This window comes from Sceloporus occidentalis, unplaced genomic scaffold, assembly GCF_023333645.1.
Source record: "Sceloporus occidentalis isolate IW3139 unplaced genomic scaffold, rSceOcc1.0.p SCAF_74, whole genome shotgun sequence".
Taxonomy (NCBI): domain Eukaryota; kingdom Metazoa; phylum Chordata; class Lepidosauria; order Squamata; family Phrynosomatidae; genus Sceloporus; species Sceloporus occidentalis.
Window position 1 is genome coordinate 695,910 of NW_028317054.1, and position 20,660 is coordinate 716,569.

The window sequence follows — 20,660 nt, forward strand, 5'->3', positions numbered from 1 at the left end:
TCATTTATATAATAGAATACTATTTTGCTCTACAATTGGTGAAGAGGACATAATAATAAGTGCATTGTGGAGTTGTGCATTCTGATTCATAAGTATTGCAAATTTACTGGACTTGAGTAAATTCTGGGATTCGTACAAAGCCAAGAAAATGTGTGAACTCAAAGATATCCAATCCCCTGTCCACAATTGTACCTGTTTTTTTTACATAGTAATTTAAATTTGTAGTCTGTAAGTGTAGTACATATGTCTTTTGACCAACCGATACAGTAAACATAAATGATATAATTAATCAATAAATGTAACTGACCTTTAATGAAAACCATGCAGCCTTATTCATTTTATTTTTACCATTTGGTAACCTTTGGACCATTAATGAAAATAGTATTTAAAGGAGTGCCCTTTAAGGAGATACTAGCAGGCATAAGGGTCAAATAATAATATCATCTGCATAATGCTGCAGAAAGAAACGTATGCGACGTATTTATAAATGTAACATTTCACAGTACAAAATGAAACATGTTTACAAGCTAAAACTGATGGAAGTTAAATATCTAAATGTTAAAATAATCTGTGCAATTGGAAAATAAATTATTGGTTCAAAAGTGATATTTTCAAGAATGTTCAGAAAATTATTTTCAGTCTTTTTGTATTTATGCAAAAAAAAAATAGCAAAAATAAAAAGATATTACAGAAATTTCAGTAGCGCAACATATGTGGTCGGCCAGGTCTGGAAGTACCTATGAAGGACACCTTGTTTATTGTTTATTTGTGAAATGCTCTTATTTGTTGTAAGTTTAATAAATGTGATTAAATTCAACGTTAGCAAGTAAAACATTATTTTTTTTACTTTTGAAATCAAATTTAAGGTTAATAATGTCTTTATATTGCTTTCCCTCTGCTTGGACCAATCTTACCTCTCAGATCGTGAAATAGCTAACTTCGACCTGATGTTTTGAAGTTTCACGTGGGCAAGGCAATGTGAGCATTTTAGAGGCATACATTTGAAATATATATATGAAAGGGACTAGGGTGGGACTTTGTGTTTGTAGCCACCTGGCATTGAACTATTGAACCAAAACACCAATATATTATGTCATATCCTGTTGGGAGCCCAGTACATAACTTTATTGATTTTACAACTCGTTGACCTGATTTGGGGACATCGGAGATCTTCTCACGCAAAAGGCAGCTCGTGGGGGAGCTTAGTAGTTGGAAAGTATGCAAATCCAGCCCTTACTATGAATATTTTCTTATAAATATGCCAAACAGTTAAATGCATTCAGGTGTTTTTATTCCAGGTGGTGAGTCAGGATACTGTGACTTACTGTTATTCTACTTATTCAATTACTATAACTCTCCGGGTGAAGCCCTGCTACCCTGGGTCTCCGAGTCAGTTTTCTTCTTTCTCTAGGCAGGAGAGCAATGTTTGCTGAGACTAATCCCCGCCCACTTTCTTCTCAATCCCCACCCACTAAAAGCGGCCTGGAAATAGCCCACCCCTACATACAGCTAACCCTCCCCAGTCGCTCGGTCAGAAGAGGGAGAGCTCCCGGAGCCCACCCAGGAGAGTTCCCAGGTATGTCAATTACTTAAGGAACTGATACTATTTTTCAGTAGGCTCATAGATGATAGATTGTTACACAGGCAATAGGCATAGATATTATTATGAATTTCACTTAAAATCCATAAAAACAAAGCATTAGTAAGTACTGCATGTCACAAAGCCAGACAGAAAAAACATCTTAGCAAGGTATTTTATCTCGGTGAATAACGTCAAAAGCTTTAGTGAAACCTTGACTGCAAATAATGGGTTCATAAAAATCTACTTTTCAAACTTACTCGACCCCAAAACCCAAGTCAATTCCTACTTTTATGGCTCACCTGCCTCTTTGTTTACATCAATTTATTAGAGTATCCAGAACTTGCTAAATGCATTGTGTAAAAAAATAGGTATACATTTTGTACAGATCACTTGCTTAACCGTATAAAAGACAGATGGATGGAAAATACATTAATTTGATACCGTAGACGTTTCTGGCAATACAAGGTTTACATTTTAATGCATTAGTTGATTTCGCTAACCGCAAACAGTGCGTATTATGTGTGTAATTCAGAAGATGTGTTTTGTAAGCGACGCTGGCAAATATGGCAGGTTATAAAGCTTCAAGGCAAATCCAAAATGTCTCAATTTACTAAATGTAAGGGCAGGATTTACTGCTGCTTTCACTCATATAAGGTCAAGCAATAAATAGCAAGCCCACTGTTACAAGTAGAATAAAGTTTGAGTTTTTACAACGTTGTGCGAAGTATGGTTTAATTGATTGTATATCAGAGGTATTTACTATGGAGATTTAAAATCAGTTGTTTAAATTAGTAATTCAAGGTGTTCAAACCTTTATACTGGTTTGAAACATATAGTAGTTCCATGATATATACATAACATCTACACCATACATTTATTTTTGTTGATAGTATTTGGCTGTAGGGTAGAATGGCGCTTTGATTTTGTGTACGGCAATGACCACAAGTGCACTTATTTTTCAAGTAATGTGTATCCTTCTCATTTTCAGTTAATCTTAGTTGGTAAATGTGTATTATTGAGTATTGAAAATGTATCAAAGCCCATTAAATTACAGTTTAAATTAATTTCCTATTTTTTATTTAATTTCCTATCGCTAGCAGCCAGACGCTGAATTTGGAGACCGCATAGTGCCTTTGAATAGCAAACAGGTTTCAGATGCAATTTTTTTGAAAAAAAATTTAATGGGCCAATTGAATGGAGCCCGATGAGTATAGCAGATGGAGTGTTAAGTCCCTTGTGGCCAATTGTCTCTCAAAATTCCAAGCCACTATATTCCTCAAACGTGTTCTATAGATCATTCCTGGAAAGATTCGGAGCTGTCTAAATATATATTTACCTTTGAATATGTTTTGTAGGAACAACTCTATATATCGTGTGTTTATTAATAAAAATAGCGATGAAATGTACTATTAATATTAAGATTTAATGTTTGGTAAACTGTTTAACAAAGATAAGTATAAAGATTCCACGTATAAAAATATACTAACTTTTTGTCATGCCTTTCGAAAATTCCAGAGTATCTTCGCTTTTGGAAAAAAATGTACATCTATACATGTGATATACCTATAATCGAGTCCTAATGACACACGGTCTATCTCCCCAATTTCTAGCCGCCTTTTAATAAGCAACACATTTTTTTTGCAGGTTTCTACTCTACAACAGATACTAGATAGGATAGGGACCAAGCGGCTCTGCTGAGTGCTTCATAAATTGACTTTGAAACTTTATAGGTTATAAATATTAATGGGGCTGGTTTGAATGCACATTCGAAGCTATTAAAGAAAATATTTATCTAAGATATGAGGCACCCTAGTCCTGAACCTGGCAGTGCCCCAGCGGTCTGTTCCACTGCTAACATCATCACAACACGGCGTCAGGATATGACATCATACCGGCGCTCTATGACTTAAAGATGGACAGCACCTTTTAAAGCAGTCTATGGCGGCAATATTACCCCCTGTAACCAACCCTTTGAGCGTGTGTGTGTCTGTACTGTTGCACTGTTTCATTGAATAGAAACATAGAACATGACTGCAGATAAGAACCATTTGGCCCATCTAGTCTGCCGTTTGATGTAAAGACTCAAACCTTAATCACTCCTCGGTCTCTTGATTCTGGATAGCCGTGAGTTAGATCTAATTTTAATTCAAAATTGTGATCTAGTTAACAATAGGTTAAAATGCAATTACATATTCTCTATCATTCTTAAAACAGTGTTATGAATGGAATCACTTTGTACACCATATGGTAACACCATGTTTTTGACTGTAAATAGCCAATACTCCAGTTTTACTAATTTGATGTTAAAACAAAACCTGAGAAGGTTTGACAGGTTTCGATGTCTAATTAACCTCATAAAACATTATCTGATTTCACCAAAAATCTTATTTGGATTTGGTGGATTTATAGTCAGGCTGTAGCCTTGTGCAATGATATTATCATATTATCATTAATACTTCACTGTCACCTGCCAAATGTTGATTAAGTAAATCTCAATGAGATTCTCTGTTATATCTTGTCGTTATCACTTTAATAATACTTTCTTATCTATATTACCAAATAAGAATAACATTACATATGTCAAAGGAAAATAATATGATCCATTCAATTAAAAAGACGTAGGTCAATGAAAGTACTGGAATGATCTTCAGGGGAAATTTACTGCGTGTTATTTACCAACACTGCATGTTAAAGGACTATAATTCTTTAATATAAAATGTATTTTATAAATGGTAGAAAAAATGGTAGAAGCGTTAACCTAAATCTAGAGGTTAGGAGGCTTAGATGATAGTTTGTAGGAGAGTTGTGGTTTTAATACTTTGATGTCACTGTATATTATGAAAGTCAAACCATAGAGGGCTTCTGCTGCAGGGGGAGCTTTGCTGGTCCTTTATAATGAATAGTCAAATCAGTGAGATTTCCTCTGTCTTCTCACTCAATGAACTATACATGATGCATGGCCCTTCTTGCTGGAGAAACATGCCCGTGTTGGAATAAATAGTGAAGTAAGGGAGCTTAAACCAAAATCTCAATTAAGCAACACGACACCACTTTTCTGTTCAAAATCTCAAGTTTCTCATGAATAGGTGTCATGTAGCCCTCATTTGATGCGAAGCTGGCATACAACACAGTCAAGATAGACAACAGCAGACAACCTGGTCATTCACCTAGATATTGAGTTTGTAGCTGAGTTTTCTAAGTTGGAGCTCTTCTAGAATGTGATTATTTTACTAGAAAAGTTACATTGTTTTCTGATGAAACTACTCTCTAGTTGCGAGTCAAAGCTAAATCTGATTGAGATGTCAAAGTTGCCTTTATTGAAGCTGATTAATTTAGTCCAATTAAAAAACATTTGTCTCGGGTAGAATCTGCAGCTCTGAAGCTGTAGCTACCCTCCTCTTCTATAGTCTGCCAATTCTTGCCAATCAGTGTCAGGAAAGTGCTACCATTGAAATCAATGGGTTTTTTCACACATATGCGCTTGGGAGGTCTTGTTAGACCCACCATAAGATTTGCCAAGCAAGCCCTGGAGCTGACTGGCAGCAAGCATATCATGTGCCAGGAGACATGTTCGGTCAAACACATCTCCTTCATGGACAGTATCTGTGCAGTAGACATATGGGCACTTACATATGGGAGGAACCTCGGCTTTCATATGTATTAACATGCATATAATGGCCGGAGTTTCTCTTTAAGCATTTTGGTACAAATCTATATGGAAAGATTCATATTTTCATAAATAAAAAAATACTAATTATTCTGACTAAAAGGAAAGGGGATATTGATCAATTTTAGGTTTTTATTGTGTACTTTTTCTCTTGTTTAATCCAATTGTCTAATTCTGATATTATTATTTCTATAGATACAATCTCTCTACATCTTAAATATATGAAAACTGCTTCATTTAAAAAATGTCACCTTTCTTCTATTCTTGATTTTTCTTAAGCTTTTTTTTTTAGCCTTTGAACATTTTTTTTTTAACTTCTTTCCTCGGCCATACAACAGGGGTTGTCAAATCAAACAGTAAGACGCTAACATCCCAGGTTTTGAGGATTTAATATCTCAAGTAAAGGACCATCTAATAACCATCTATCTGAACCATCAAACAGTGAGCTCTCTCAAGGATCACCTTGTAACCAAACCTCTTTAATACCTGTGATTATCTCATAATATTTGCTTTAAACGGTTCACGCCTAGAGAAGCCTCCAGGTACATTGAACTCTACTATCATTTATTTATAAAAAGCCAACAGTTCTTGCAGTGCTATATATATATATATATATATATATATGTGACCCCAATAAGAAATTACAAGAATGCAACCCACAAAAAAGAAACAACACTGTACAAAATCAATTTGACTTGTGTGTTTATTAATTAATCAAGCAGATGAATATTATAGATAATGTACGTGTATTCCTGTATTAATATTATATTAATTGTAAAAAAGCTTCTTAACTGAACCATTATTCATTTACAAGGAGATTATTTGGTCATAAAGATATCCTATGTCATTTGTTTAATACATTTGCTTGTTTAATTTATGGTTTAATATATCCATACAATAATATATATATAATCAATATTTTCATGCTAATCTACATAGCAATTGACAAATCTCAAAGAAATAAATAATTGATATGTTTAAAAATCACTTTTCTAAAGTTGCTCATTGTTGTAAAAATTCAGTACTTTTTTTTAGTTATATATAATTACTTTTAAGTGTATCTGAGTTAATTTAATGCTTTTTGTGTGAAATCATTTTGCCTTTGTTGAAAGCCACAAAACATAACCGAATCACCATCAGTTGGAAATGATGGTAGTACAATATTTTTAATGAGATTTAATGAGAGACTCAGTTCAACAATCATATAAACTTTGGTACGTTGGTGAAAGAAATGCAGAGGGGTGGGTCTTAAAAACAAAAAATGGCTCTCTCCATAAAAAGACTGTAAATCGCTAAACTACATGGATCTCTGAAATGTGTAAAAGTACAAACACATTTAAAAAAAATAAATATACACGTCCTTAAAGAAAACATTACCTGTACTTCTATTGCTAGAATCACTGCAAAACAGACAGAAGTACATTGGGTTAAAATATTGAATTCACTCATAGATATTCTACAAAATCCCAAACTATACCATCTGAGGAAGTCAAAAGATTTGAAAGTTATTACTACTTCAGGAGCTCATCTCCTTTCAGGCATTTTTCTCCTTATACTTGCATATTCAAGTTCAAACTACAAAGTACAGACAGAGAGAGGCCATCAATTTGCTACATACTTCCAATGGATAAGAATCCAAAATAAGTCAAACTAAATTACGAGAGTAAATGACCTGCTAGAAAGTATAATACTAAATTCAAAGAACATTTAAGATTTTTCTTTGATCTTTTTAGCTTCACAGAGTGAAATTTAAAATCTGTATTTAATATTTGATTGCACATGCCAGTTTAATTTCTAACATCACAAATCATTTTAAATTGGAGTATACTCTAAGTTGGTATTTCTTTGAAAGGCTTACTTGTTCATTTAGCATTTTTTTCATATTCTTTTAATGGGCTAGCAAATATACTGGAGAAGAAGTTAGTTGTCAAATTTCAGCAACATTTTCTCATCTTTTCATAATTATGAAAAAACAGCTGGATAGATATAATTAGAATGTTTATTATCCTATGCCACATACTCTCAATCAGCGGCAGATACGTTGGTGGAACTCTTTCGATGTTATATGGGAGAGAGAGTTGAAACTTTGCATCAAATTCCATTCTCCACTAGGGAGAAGAACCTCAAAAACTGAGGGCATAAAATAAAATGAATTATGATGTCAACCTATTTTAAATGAGATTTTTAGTACAATTTGTGCCAACCTAAGGATGTAAGAAGGCGTACAGGGGGAACCAAAGTTTTTTTGTGGGGGTCAAAAGCAATTCTGAAATAGTAATTTAATACTCATGAAGATATACCAATCTCTTGTACCACTGGTAACTATTACAATTAAGCTAAAACATTTATTATTTTTATTGGTTTTAATTACATATACTTTTAATTATTTACAGATCATAAATGTTGAATTATAGTTATTTTTCTTTTAAATACAATTTTATACACAAAGATGTGTTGTTCATGAAGTTTCCATATTTTGAATCAATACTTGTGTTGATCTGATTCAGAACCCTGCAATCTGTCTGAAAATGTGTGGATGATGATTGCATCTGAATATGTTTTTGTGGCCAGATCCACTGGGAATAATTCCATCATTAGTTATGTAGATAGAAAGCATATGAGTGCACTGTTTCTCACATACCAAACTCCCAAGTTGGACCATACAGGCTGACCTGTGGTCATGCCTGAATGCATTTGTAATTCCACCTTCTAATCACTATCAGACAGATATTTCTACATTCTATGTATGCAATTGCAAAATCAGACAATAGACTGCTTATGGCGTTAGGCTACAAAGGAGATCTCATGTACTAAGATTCTTGGAAATACCACATGAGGATGGCTGTGATCCTAGCAATCGCAGCAGTTTTAGTAATGCAAGAATTTGAACATTTTCTGTGTAAAAATGTGTTAGGGTGTATGCCCTTCATTAAAATGACATTCCTAGAAAAAACTAAGTGTTAGCTTTTTTGATAATATAGCTCTAATATAGATAGAGAGAAAGAGAAAGAGAGAGAGAGAGATGGATATGTTTCCCAACATATAATATTTTTGTGATGCCTTTTGATGGTCAAAAGTTCGTAGAGTAAAACGTCACATAAGTATTCAAGACCTCAAATGTTCCTACTTCTGATATGAGATGGACCTCTTGACTCTACATCATACTCTGTAAATCTTAGCCCACTAACATGACTCCAAGCTTCTCTATCTTCTCTGGGTATAATATAGGAATAAACATTTATGTTTTCATTCAGATGTATGACAATGTAAAGTAAAAAGTACCGAACTATCGCGATCTTATAGGTCAATGCTTGGGAAGAGCCTACAAATGAAACCCAAGCATTTGTTTCCTTGTTATAGAGTTGCCCATGAGCAGAGCCGGCCTTAGGCGTTGTGGCGCCCTGTGCGGACTACTCCTCTGGCGCCCCCCCTCACTACCCCCCCTCTCTGCCCCTTCAAACTACCCCCCCATGCCCCTTCAAACTACCGCCCCTCAAACTACCCCTCCCCTCTGCCCCTTCAAACTACCCCCCCGTCCATTCAAACTACACCCCCCCGTCCCTTCAAACTACACCCCCCCGTCCCTTCAAACTACACCCCCCTCTGCCCCTTCAAACTACACCCCCCTCTGCCCCTTCAAACTACACCCCCCCTCTACCCCTTCAAACTACACCCCCCCCTCTGCCCCTTCAAACTACACCCCCCCCTCTGCCCCTTCAAACTACACCCCCCCCACTTACCTTGTTGCCGGAGTCCTGCGGTGAGAGCGGGAGGCATCCGTCTTCTTGCTCTGCCGCGGTGCCGGCATTTCATGTTGAGAGCCGGAATAGTCCGGCGCTCAACATGAGATGCCGGCACAGCGACGGAGTCACGGAGAGTAAGGGGCGCCGAGCGGTTGCCGAGAACTTCACGAGCAACCGCTCGGCGCCCCTGACCGGGACTTAGATTTAAACATCGGGGTTTTTTTAAAACTTTATTTAACATGAATGATGTTAAATAAAGTTTTAAAAAAACACACAAAAAAAAAAACAGATGCTTTAATCTAAGTCCCGGTCAGGCGCCCCTGCAACCATGGCGCCCTGTGCGGTCGCACAGGTCGCACACCCCTAAGGCCGGCCCTGCCCATGAGTAAGTGCTAATTTGGTGCAAAACACATTAGGCGTGGTGTGTTTCGAGATGAGGAGTGCCATTATTTCATGCCTATCATTTGTGTAACAAGATATAATGTTACTATTTCTTAGCACGATGAAACAATAACACTCAATTCAAGAACTTCATAACATTTCGTGTTTCACAATCTGATATAAAGGTATGTAAAAACAAAACAGAAAAACAAAAACTGTATTAAACTGTATTAAACATCGGTCACAGGGACTTTTTTTCTGAATTTAAAATTATCTTCTTTTTCTCAAAGTTTTCGGTATTTTACAGAGATATAAAATCTGTAGAAAATCATTCTGCTGCAAACGATGAAAAGTCGTCTTATCACTGATGGAATGTTCCTATAAATCGAGTGGTAATAAGACAACGTTCAAACTTTGCACCAGAATCCCTTTTTATATACAACCTAGAAGTGTCTGTCTTATAATTATAATGTAGATTTAAGTGCTTTATGCATGAATTCTTCCTTTAGATATGTTTTTACCAGTTATAAGGGTTTATTGTAACTTTAATGATTGTACGGCATACACTTGTGACAGTCTGCGAGCTGACACTCAAGCAGTTGCCACATTTTGAAGATATAATATGTGGTTTTACGTAATATCTTCATAAAATAGCAATTAATTGACATCCCCAATGCTGTTTAAGTCTAATTTGCATTTTTGTTCATGTGCATCAAAGCATTTTTTTTTAAAAATCAGAAAAATGAATATTTCTGTTTTTTATTCTTTGGTTTTTTTTCTACTTTGTACATTTGCTACAACTGATTTTCTTTCATTATTCTGTTATACGAACACAGCATTTTTTTTCCCCGATATCAATTAAATATGCACCCACTGCCCGATGGCCATTTAAATAACTAAGAAGACGTAACTTTTGACTTGCAATAGCTTAATTGGGTATATACCGCATTTAATGTTTTCCAGGCATTTTTAATAGTTCTGACTGGTTGACACAGAGTTACCAATTTAGACCTTATTTGTATTCCGGAGGAATACGCGATTATTTTATCGTGCGCCGATTAACAACCACTCATGGCATTAGACAGTCATTTGTTCTAGTAGGGGAAAAAAAAGAAGAAGTGATGTGCGGTGGTCTTACGGTATCTTCAATTAGCTGTTAGCAAAAGATTTGATTCTGATAGCAAAACCAGCAGAAAAAAAAAATCTTTTAAATTAATTTGAAGATGCCTACAGTTGAAGAAAGGCAATGTTTTAACAGGGCTATGCAAATGAGTCCAATTTAGCATCTTGTATTGAGCTGGAAACCATTGCTAAATGATCAGGATAGCCAGTCACAGATATTAAAATGAATTATATCTAATCTGAATTTTAGTCACGGTACATTAACTAATAGAAAGTTATTAACATTTCAAGAGAAAAAAAAGCTTTTGCCTGCAAAATTAACAGTGGCTGAGATGTGACCTGTGAGCCGTGGAGCCTGATCACTCTAATGACAATGTAATGGCATATTTACATTAAAATCTCTGCAGCTAATATGTGATTCAGAATTGGATGTTAAGGCGAGGATTATTTAGCCTGGCCTGTTGGCCTTTTTCTAAGTAGTTTTTTTTTTTTATTTCAATACAAATCTGAAACTTTTTGCTTCATGACTATTTATGTGACCATTTTCTATGCCTGTGTCTCACTGTCTTCATATTGTACGCCACAGAACTCATTTTTTTTTTATTTTTCGTATTCTTTGTTCTCCGCTACTATAGTTTTCGCTAGCGTTAGAGGCGGATCGGTGGCGGCTTCATTGTGGGTAAAAGATTTATGCTGGCTTAAGTATGCCATTACCCTTACATGGCCATAGGTGATAAGCTTAGGAACCATGCAAGTGTATGTAATTGAAGCAGTTTAAATGTATGAAAGATTAAAAAAAAGGCTTATTGGTGGTTAGGTATAAAAATGTCATTATTTCTTAGACTCATATTTTGATCTCTGTGCTTGTGTACCTGAATAGGTTTGTATATATGAACAAATATGCTTATTCACTAAGAACTCAAGAGGCCCTAAGGACATGGGATGTGGGGGGAATTACTTTTAAAAAAAAAGGATGCACTGCGAATAAGTAAATGAATCAATGAATCAACCGCTAAGCCCCCCAGGCAGAGGGACAAGGTCCATCAAAGCATCCTTTTTGTGCCAGGAATAATATTTTACGTGTGTTTGGCACCAGAAAATGAGAACTAAAACATAAACAAAGATTATTTTTATTCTCACACAGGTTTTGCTCACTTTGAGTGCCAAGGAGATAAACAGTGATTGTCAACGTATGCTCCCTGGTACCCATCGGGTGCTTGGGTGGCTTACAGTAGGAAAAATGGGCCAAATGGTTCTAATCAGCCATCAAATTCTATGTTTCTTGGGGGAGCAGCATGTGATAGGTCTGTGCCTCTCCTAAGGAGTTTTTAGCACTATAACTCTATATAATTATAAAATTAGATCATATCTAGTATAGAAGGGTCGGGTGAGGGAAGGCACTGTATAGAATGGGTCTCTCCTATACATTTTTTGCTTATATATGAATCCCCATCCCACTGGGCATGAGATGAGGGTAAAAATAAGATGTAGGACAGCATCTGTGCATGTCTTATGGGGTTTCTACACATCTCACCATCTCACTGATGGATGAGTGTGTAGGGGGTATACTCTACCACATCTCACCATACATATGGTTGGAAAAGCAAGGGCAGTTTTCATAGCCCCTAAAATACATGGTATGGTTGGCTTTATCTAAAACATACAAGTTCTGGATGTTTAGAGATTTATTTAGGATGTTAGACTGCCTCATTATCAAATTCACCTTGTTGTAACTGAATGAGTACTGATCCACTCAGTGGAAGCAAGAAGGAAGTTAGAAAAACAAAGTAACTTTATAAGCAACACATGCAAAATCCATATGAGTCATGTGAGGGTATGTTAAAAAAGGTTTGAGAATCAAGCTAAGGCTAAAATGAGGTTCATCAGGTACTGCTTGTCTGTCTGCTTGTCTGTCTGCTTGTCTTGTACGTACATCCTCAGTCTTGCTTATAGCTCATTTCTCCATGGTCTTATAAACAATACATTTCCAGTACAGTATGGCCTAATTGAGAAAATAGTGGTATTGTAGTATTAGTTTTAGTGGTTATCAGAGTATATCCCAGCTGCCATCTACCACTTCCCCTGTGGTCCTCTACCATGCTGAGAACTCAAATACAGTATCATGTCCAGGCACGTTGCTTGTGTGGGGATCAGGAAGGTCACTATGGTAACAATGAGACCCCTCCAACATAAAACAAAATGTGTGTATAATGTAGCATATAAAATGATATCAACAATATTGATGGCCATGGTAAGTATATAGTGTTAGATTGGCTCGTCCATCCCCTACCACAATCATCCCTCTCAATCTTTATATCTCCTAACATAACTTTTCACCATCTCTATACCCACCCAGCATTATTTTCCCATCATCTTCATACCCTACCCTTTATATACATGCAAACATATTTCTCCCCTCACCCCCTCTACCTCTAAGTCTGCGGTGTAGTCTTGCTCTGAACCTCTGCCAGTCAGTGCTGCCCTGGGATTTGACATGATAGACATCGTGGCACTGATCGACAGACACGCAATGGCAGTTTGAATAGGAGATCTACGCCCCAGTTGGCTCAGATCTCTTTACGCAGCCGCAGGAGGGGAGGTGGCTATCCCAGTAGGCCAGTCTGGCCCTTCTCACAAGTCATTCTCGGCCCAGAGTTTTTTCACCTTCACAGCTCAGTGCTCCATAGTGTGCTTTTGGGACCGTTACAAGAGAGATTTCTAATACCCACCAAAGGGGTCCAAGGATAAGAGACACGCTGGGGCAAATAGGGACCCAGTTATGCGGCAGGGGCACTGCTGACCCCCTAGAACTGTTGCCCTTGGCCTAATTCGCCTAGACGAGAATACACCACTGGTAGTTGTAAATAATACATTAACAAATAAAATCATTATTAGTTCATAAATTAAATTTGAGACACTGAATTAACACAAAAACATTAGTGTGTACAGAAATAAACTGGTATACATTGTTTCAAGGAGAAGTTCTTTCCATTTTCAGAAGACATAATGGTAGACTAATAATAAAACCTGTTGGCGTTTTCAATGGTGCTTTTATTCTTAAATAATAAAGATAACTATTTCACAGGCCTCCTTATGTAAAAAAAAAACACTCTTTGCAACAGTTAATTGTATTTGTACCAGTATGCAACATCGTAAACAAAAATATTGTATACACAAATAGTTCCCTGTTTCTCAATCCTTGAGCATGTATTATTGGAGAATAAACACTCAAGACTGGTACAATAGGAATTCATGTGCATCTGTTTTTTTTCTTAAGATATTGTCCCAATTGAAGCCATTCAATTGAAAGGAGGCATCTGTCTACAAGGACACAACCATCCAATTAAATTCTATGAAAAAAAATGCAATCACACAAAATAAATTAGAATAGCGTCAGTACACATAACCACAAGGTCAAATTTTTGACGTGCTGATTTTTGCTCAATACTACATCATGGGGCTTTAAATAATTTCAGTTGTGGTGTTTGAAAGCTCACATTTGAACAGAATGTATTTCTTTGTTTCATCAATAAATACTGAACTTTATTTGCTGAAATCAGTCTGCGAGATTCAATACAACCATTAATAATTAGTATAATCCTATTGATTTTTCTTGCAGTAAAAACTGGTATCACATCTTGTTCCTTTTAATGTATTCGGCAAATTATTATTCACAAATTATTTAGTAAGCAACCATATTTTTTATGTAGTCACAGGTAAAACACCCGAGATGCTTGCCATCATTAAACCCAAACTCAGTGAAGGAGCTAACAATCTATGTTTAGATATAGTTTCGTAAGGGCAATATAAATTGAGCACTTTTTTGACCCTAGAAAGCAAGGAGCATCCATGATGAATGAAATGTACTGACTCATTCCGATGACTTCAACTGTCCTGCTATCCTAGCTAGAAAAAAAACATCCTTCCATGACATGTTTCATTAACTGTTTAGTTGAACTGACTCTAGATTACCAATTTCTGCCAAGTATTTCCGTGCAGATCTAAAATATGCAATATAGCAGACAAAATCCTCTATTCGTTAAAGATGGAGAACTTAACATTTTAACTCCCAAATATCACCATATAATATCAAGGGCGAAGCCCAAAGAACTTCACCTCCTGTTAGAAGAATCTATAGAACACTTGTTCCTTACTTCCATCATCTAAGGGGCCAAATAGACCAGTAGAAGCCCAACGGAGCAGCTTAATCTATGAATATACAGGCACCACCGATGGATCTTTTTATCTATCTCAAGAAATTAGATTCTACTAATACCCTATATGGCAATATTTAACAATTTAAAATGACAGCATTTTTAAAGCAAAATACTCAAAGGGGTTCAATCAAATACAAACACGCAGAATATCTGTGCTTATTATTCCAAATCATCTACTTATCTTATACTAGATTGATCTTGATGAAAAATAACCTGTATCACCTTAACAAATCGCCATTGATTTTTCAAAGTAAATATTTTGCCAGGTTTCAAATAAAGAAATGCAATTATAACATGTTATCTAAAATAAAACTGCTATTGTACACCACTAAACCGAGATATGTGAAAATCATATAAAAACGTGTAATGGGCTTTTGTCCACATTAACTATATAAATGAGAAATATGTAGCTCTAATGTATAGTGTTCATTATCTCTGTATAGTTTTACTTTGCTATTGCTTACATGACAGCAACATTTCTACAAGCCGAAGGATTGTTTCATTAAGCAGACGTTCCTAATGTAGCCAACACACGTGCGAGTAGAAAGCTAATATTTGTTCTACTGACTGATTACAAATGGAAGTATGTATTGTGATGAAAGAAAACAACTTCATCGAAAGGGGACAAATGTGCTAACAGATATGGGTGATTAGCTACCGAGAACAATGCATTTTCAGCAGCCGCTGAACAATGTGTATTGCTCCTACGCCTGCTCACATTTCTTTTCAGCATAGATATATATCGTACGTGACATAACTGATTACACCATGTCGTAATGTTCTAGATTACGTTACTGCATGACCACCTTGATAACATCATTCCGTCGAATTCCCGAACATCATAGAAATGAACTACATGCATGCCTTAGAACCTTCTAAGTGAGCAGACCAACTGGTAACCCCTTAATAGTCCATCTCAGAGATTGTAGGGATTTGCTAATGGCGGGAACCAAATGGTTCTAGTAATGATCCTTAAGAAAATAATGACTTGGCAGGAGGTAAACATTAATTAAGTGCATGGGATTTAAGCAGGAGCTACAAACATAATATACCAGTGAGAATCCTTGGATATTATTAAATCCGATTAGAACATGTAGAAGTCAGTTGCAGACTGTGTGTCACTGATAACCCTTTGCACTGAGACCCTGAAATGAGTGTAAAAAAATACCTGGAACTCTGGGTGAAACCCTGGGGTTACAGGTATTACATTTGTATAAATAAGTAAGAGGTGAAAGTGTGTGTAAACGTGTTATGAACAGCAATTCTTATAGAATGTTTCTGATGGTTGGTCCACTTTGTACCAGAATTACTCTTTAGAATCCGCATCATTACGTCTTTTTTAAGGTATAAAATACTAATTTAAAATAAAACAATTAACTAAGTTGGCATTTGAATCATCTCAATGGTTGATGAAAGCATTTCCAAATTATAAAATAATAATAATATAAATCATATAATTTAATTGTTTTAATTAAATATTGTGTCTTCACTTAATCTTAGAACTGTAAAAAAAAATGTATGCACTTAATAAAAAATGATGCTTTATTGCCTTTCATCATAGATGTCTAATTGCATCAGATTGTCACATTTGTTATTACTCATCCATGCATGCCAGAATCGTTAAATTATATAAATATAAACAAGTATTTTCTGCATAGAAAATCAGACCATAGCCATCAGAATTACATGGAAACCAACACCCTTGAGGGTCTGCGTTCATATTCATACATGATCATGCAGACGTGTTCTTTCAGGCTAAAGTTAACATTTTTGGTAAAATTAATTAATATTATTATTTATAAAAAACTTGATTCTATAAAAGGTATGTTTCCTGTAACACCATCACCCTACTTAAGCTTCCATCTTAACAGACCTTTAATTAGACTGTGCAATTTCTAATACGTATTTCAATGTTTTTATCTTAAATTTGGTATGCAACCTCACACGCAGACAGTACAAAATTTCTAAAATTATTGCAGAGCTGTTGAATCGTTTATCGAGAAAAGAAAACTTGGATGAAACTATCAAAGGTCCATTAACTAATAATTGGTCGAATAATAGTCTTTTTAAAGTACTGTGCATATTAAGTAATATCCACTTTATTTAAGTAATGTGCGTGTTATTTAAGTGGTGGACGATGGTTTCATTAGTTGTTACTAAGTGCGTGTTAAAATAGGCATTTTTCTTCTTGAATGTCTGTCTTGTTACTTTTTCTTAAAAAATATATATATATCTAGAAATTAGTTCTTATCTACACTCAAGAGGCTTATACTGTGCTTATAGATTTGACTTAACATAGGCCAGGGTTTATTCACTGAAACAGGAGTTTCAGCTTTAACATACGAGTGGGCTTTTACCCCAAAAAGAGCTTGGTTGTCCCTGCGTTATGCATATTTAAGTCAGATTTCTTAAAAATCACTTCACTGAATAAAGTACGCCTAATGCAAGGCCGACTCAGCTCTTATTACAGGATAAGCTCCCATAAAGAGGTCGACAAGTTGCAACTTACCTCCAAGCTCGAGCTTTAGACACATTTCAAAATATAAAAAGGTTTAGTAACGTAGTTACCTAATATAATAGTTAATGTACTTAATAGATTTCCCTTTTATCTGTGAAAACTATATAACCCACCCCCAAAAAAATTATTCTATATTTTAATGGCCTATAGGAATTACTTGAATATCTACAAATACCTAAATTACAGAGAATTGCAAAGCTTTCTGCTTCGAGTTATTAGTGAAGTGTATATAGTTTAACTAATGGTTATCTGGATTGAAACACAAATGGTTATCTAGATTGAAATATGAATTCAATTATATGATATATGATTGAAATATGAATTCAATAATGGAGATGAGTCAGTCACAAGTATTTGAAGAGTAATACTTGCTTAAATTGCATTGCAAAATAATAGATAAAATCACCGATATATGGACCTAGGTTTAAATTATTATCATTATTATTATTATTATTTATTGTTTTATATGGCGCCATCAAATTCCCTAGTGCTGTACAAATGCGGTGAGATGTATCTTAAATCTCAAACTTTTTTAATATTTAATAGACATTTCTGAAACAAAGAAAATCAATTCACTCAATTAACATGTTAGACAATATAAAAACAAGTTGAAAATGGCAGTGCCAATACGTCTTATCGTGGTATTCTTCAAAAGATTCTAATACTCAGGGTGTCTTAAGGGAATGTATCTAACTTGCTTGTAGTCCTAACCAAGCCTGCCAGCCTGGGATTTAGAATTATATACAGCCGTTTTTGCGGTGAAACACACAAATATGCCGATGCAGTCTGGTTCCTGGAATCGCTCATCACATTCGACACACACAAGTCCATACTTTCGGGGCATATAATGGAATTTGCCGCACTTTATCTTCGATGCTATAGATCCCTCGTAAATGGTTATTTTCCACCCTGTATATTTCTGGTATAAACTAACAGAATTCCTTCCGAATTTCATGAATGACAGGCCCCTCATTCATTTCAAACAGTAGAAAAAACATGCTTGAGGCCTGTGTGCTACTCAGGAAATCCAGCCCTTGACCTCCCTATTAAATTGATCAACAACAGTGGTTTAGGGTATAAAATTTTATGTAAGCAGGTGTGAGGATCTTGCATCATACTTTACCCAAATCCATTCAGCACATAGTTCAGAAATGTTTCGATATTATTTTATCATTATAATTTTTTTGTATGGCTCCAACAGATTTTGTTATAAAGACATTAGAAATACAGCCAAAAGGGAACAGATAAAGAACCCTGATTGTTAGACTTTACAATATACATGTATTAACAAAACATAAATGTATATGTGCTTTTAGAATCAAAATCCTCTTGTTGCCTATATAAGAAATAGAAAAAAAACAATAGTTAAAATGTTCACATAGTTTCTCCTTACTATACCACTAAATTGCAGGTAAAATGCTGTAAAAAGAACATATGTAATCCAATATATGCTATGGTTTGATGTAACAAGCACGCAAGTTCTCTGCCTCATATAGTCGACAATAAATGTATATGTAGTTTCCTATATCATATAAAATAACTCATCTTTGGATCATAAAAATATACACTTTCATTTTTCCCTTTAATTTCACTTTAAAGCCTGCAGTTTTGTTAAAAAAGCACATATATATATTTTTTCAGTTTGACTTTAATATCCGTTCATTCTTGCTAAACCCCCCACCAACGCTAATGACTGATAGCAGAAAGACTTCTTTCTAAAGGCTGTAAAATAAAATTCAGTTCCTGCTACTACAGGCTTATTTTGTTACTTGATTAAAAGGCTGACAAGGAACATAAATACATTATTTCTTCCATGGCTGCAAATCACTCAGAACCTTTACCTTGAGAATTACCTACACTGGTATCTATAGTGTATTTCAAGTAAAGAAAAAAAATCAATTTCTAGGCAATCTACAAGAGTATTCCAGTGACAATGACACTATTAAATCCTCTCTCAGGGTCTGATTTATCCAAGTGATTCACTTACAGGCCGCACATCGGGGCCAGCGCAAGACTTAACATGACCCAGTGTGATGACCTTAGCAAAAAAGCAGAGATATTGAAATACCTTGTGTTATATGTGTGTTTTAGTAAACAAAAAAAAACAAAACATAAAATAAACATATTTTCATTAAGATTGCTACATTAGAAGGAAAAATTGTTGGAGTTCTAAAGAGGCAGAAGACCCCCGTTTTGTAACTCAAAACTTTTTTGAACTCCTATAACTTGCTCTTTTTTGAATGAAGGAAGACAGTTTTGGATTATACCATAATAAGAATGATTCAAATAATTTCCATCTCTGCTCGTTTGGGTAAGTCATCGGTATTAAATGATTGATGGAGTTGGGTATGGAGATGGCTTCATACCTTCGTACCTTCAGGCATTGGTGGAGCGGACTATACACGGCGCACCGGAAGAAAGATCTGTAAAACAGAAGCAAAGACATTTTATAGTCAATAATAATTTTTAAAATGATTTTTACAATTAATTATTTTGATTATTACCTATCTTATGTACACCTACCAGTAGAAGTGCATAATTACAGTATACCAGTATACCAGAGCAGTTACAAAAGGACCCCTTGCCATGGAGGACGATGTACTATGTCATGCTAGCTTTCCTGGCATTTTTTTTCTATGCTTAAAACATGTGGCATATTCTAAATAAATTATGTATTTGGGATTCTGTAATTTCAGAGAGCCATTCTTAACAATTTATAAAGTAAGTGACGGTTATAACCTGTGGAATTCGGATGAATATGCAAATGGAAATACATTGTTACTAATGTCATGACATCGATTACTGGTTGCAGCTGGTCTCCTGCAGTACCATTAATGTCCACTAGGAGAAAAAAACTAAGCTTGTGATTCTGATTGCAAAAAAAAGTGTATTATTAGTTCTCAAAATTAGTTAATTTTGCATTTTTTGTATTGACATAATTAGCTTTAAGTGGTACAGAGGGCTTTGACCAAACATATTTTGCTGCAAAATATTTGTAATGAACTGTATACAACGATTATTCTACTTTTAAACATGTATCCACCCCATTGAGTGCTTAGCTTAATGTTCTTATAGTTGTACTCTTTCTTGAAGGTGCTATGTGCCGCTAGAAAGAACAAGCTTATTCTTTACAACAGTGTATCAGTGCCACAACTGAAGTTATTCTGTGCTAATGAGAGTCATTTTCAGCCAAAAGGTTCTCCAACGATCCTTTACCAGTCAATGAGATATCTGTCATCAGATTGTCTCGACTGTTGAAAGACTCCTTGCTGAGACCGTAATAAGTACAAAGTGCTATAGATTTTGCAATGAATGAATCGCAGAATGATGCGAGGTGTGCAGCGAGAAAAAAAGGCAATTGTACATTAGACAGGTGTACAATAACAAAGATAATTTAACTTCCTATACATTTACACAATTTTATACTGAT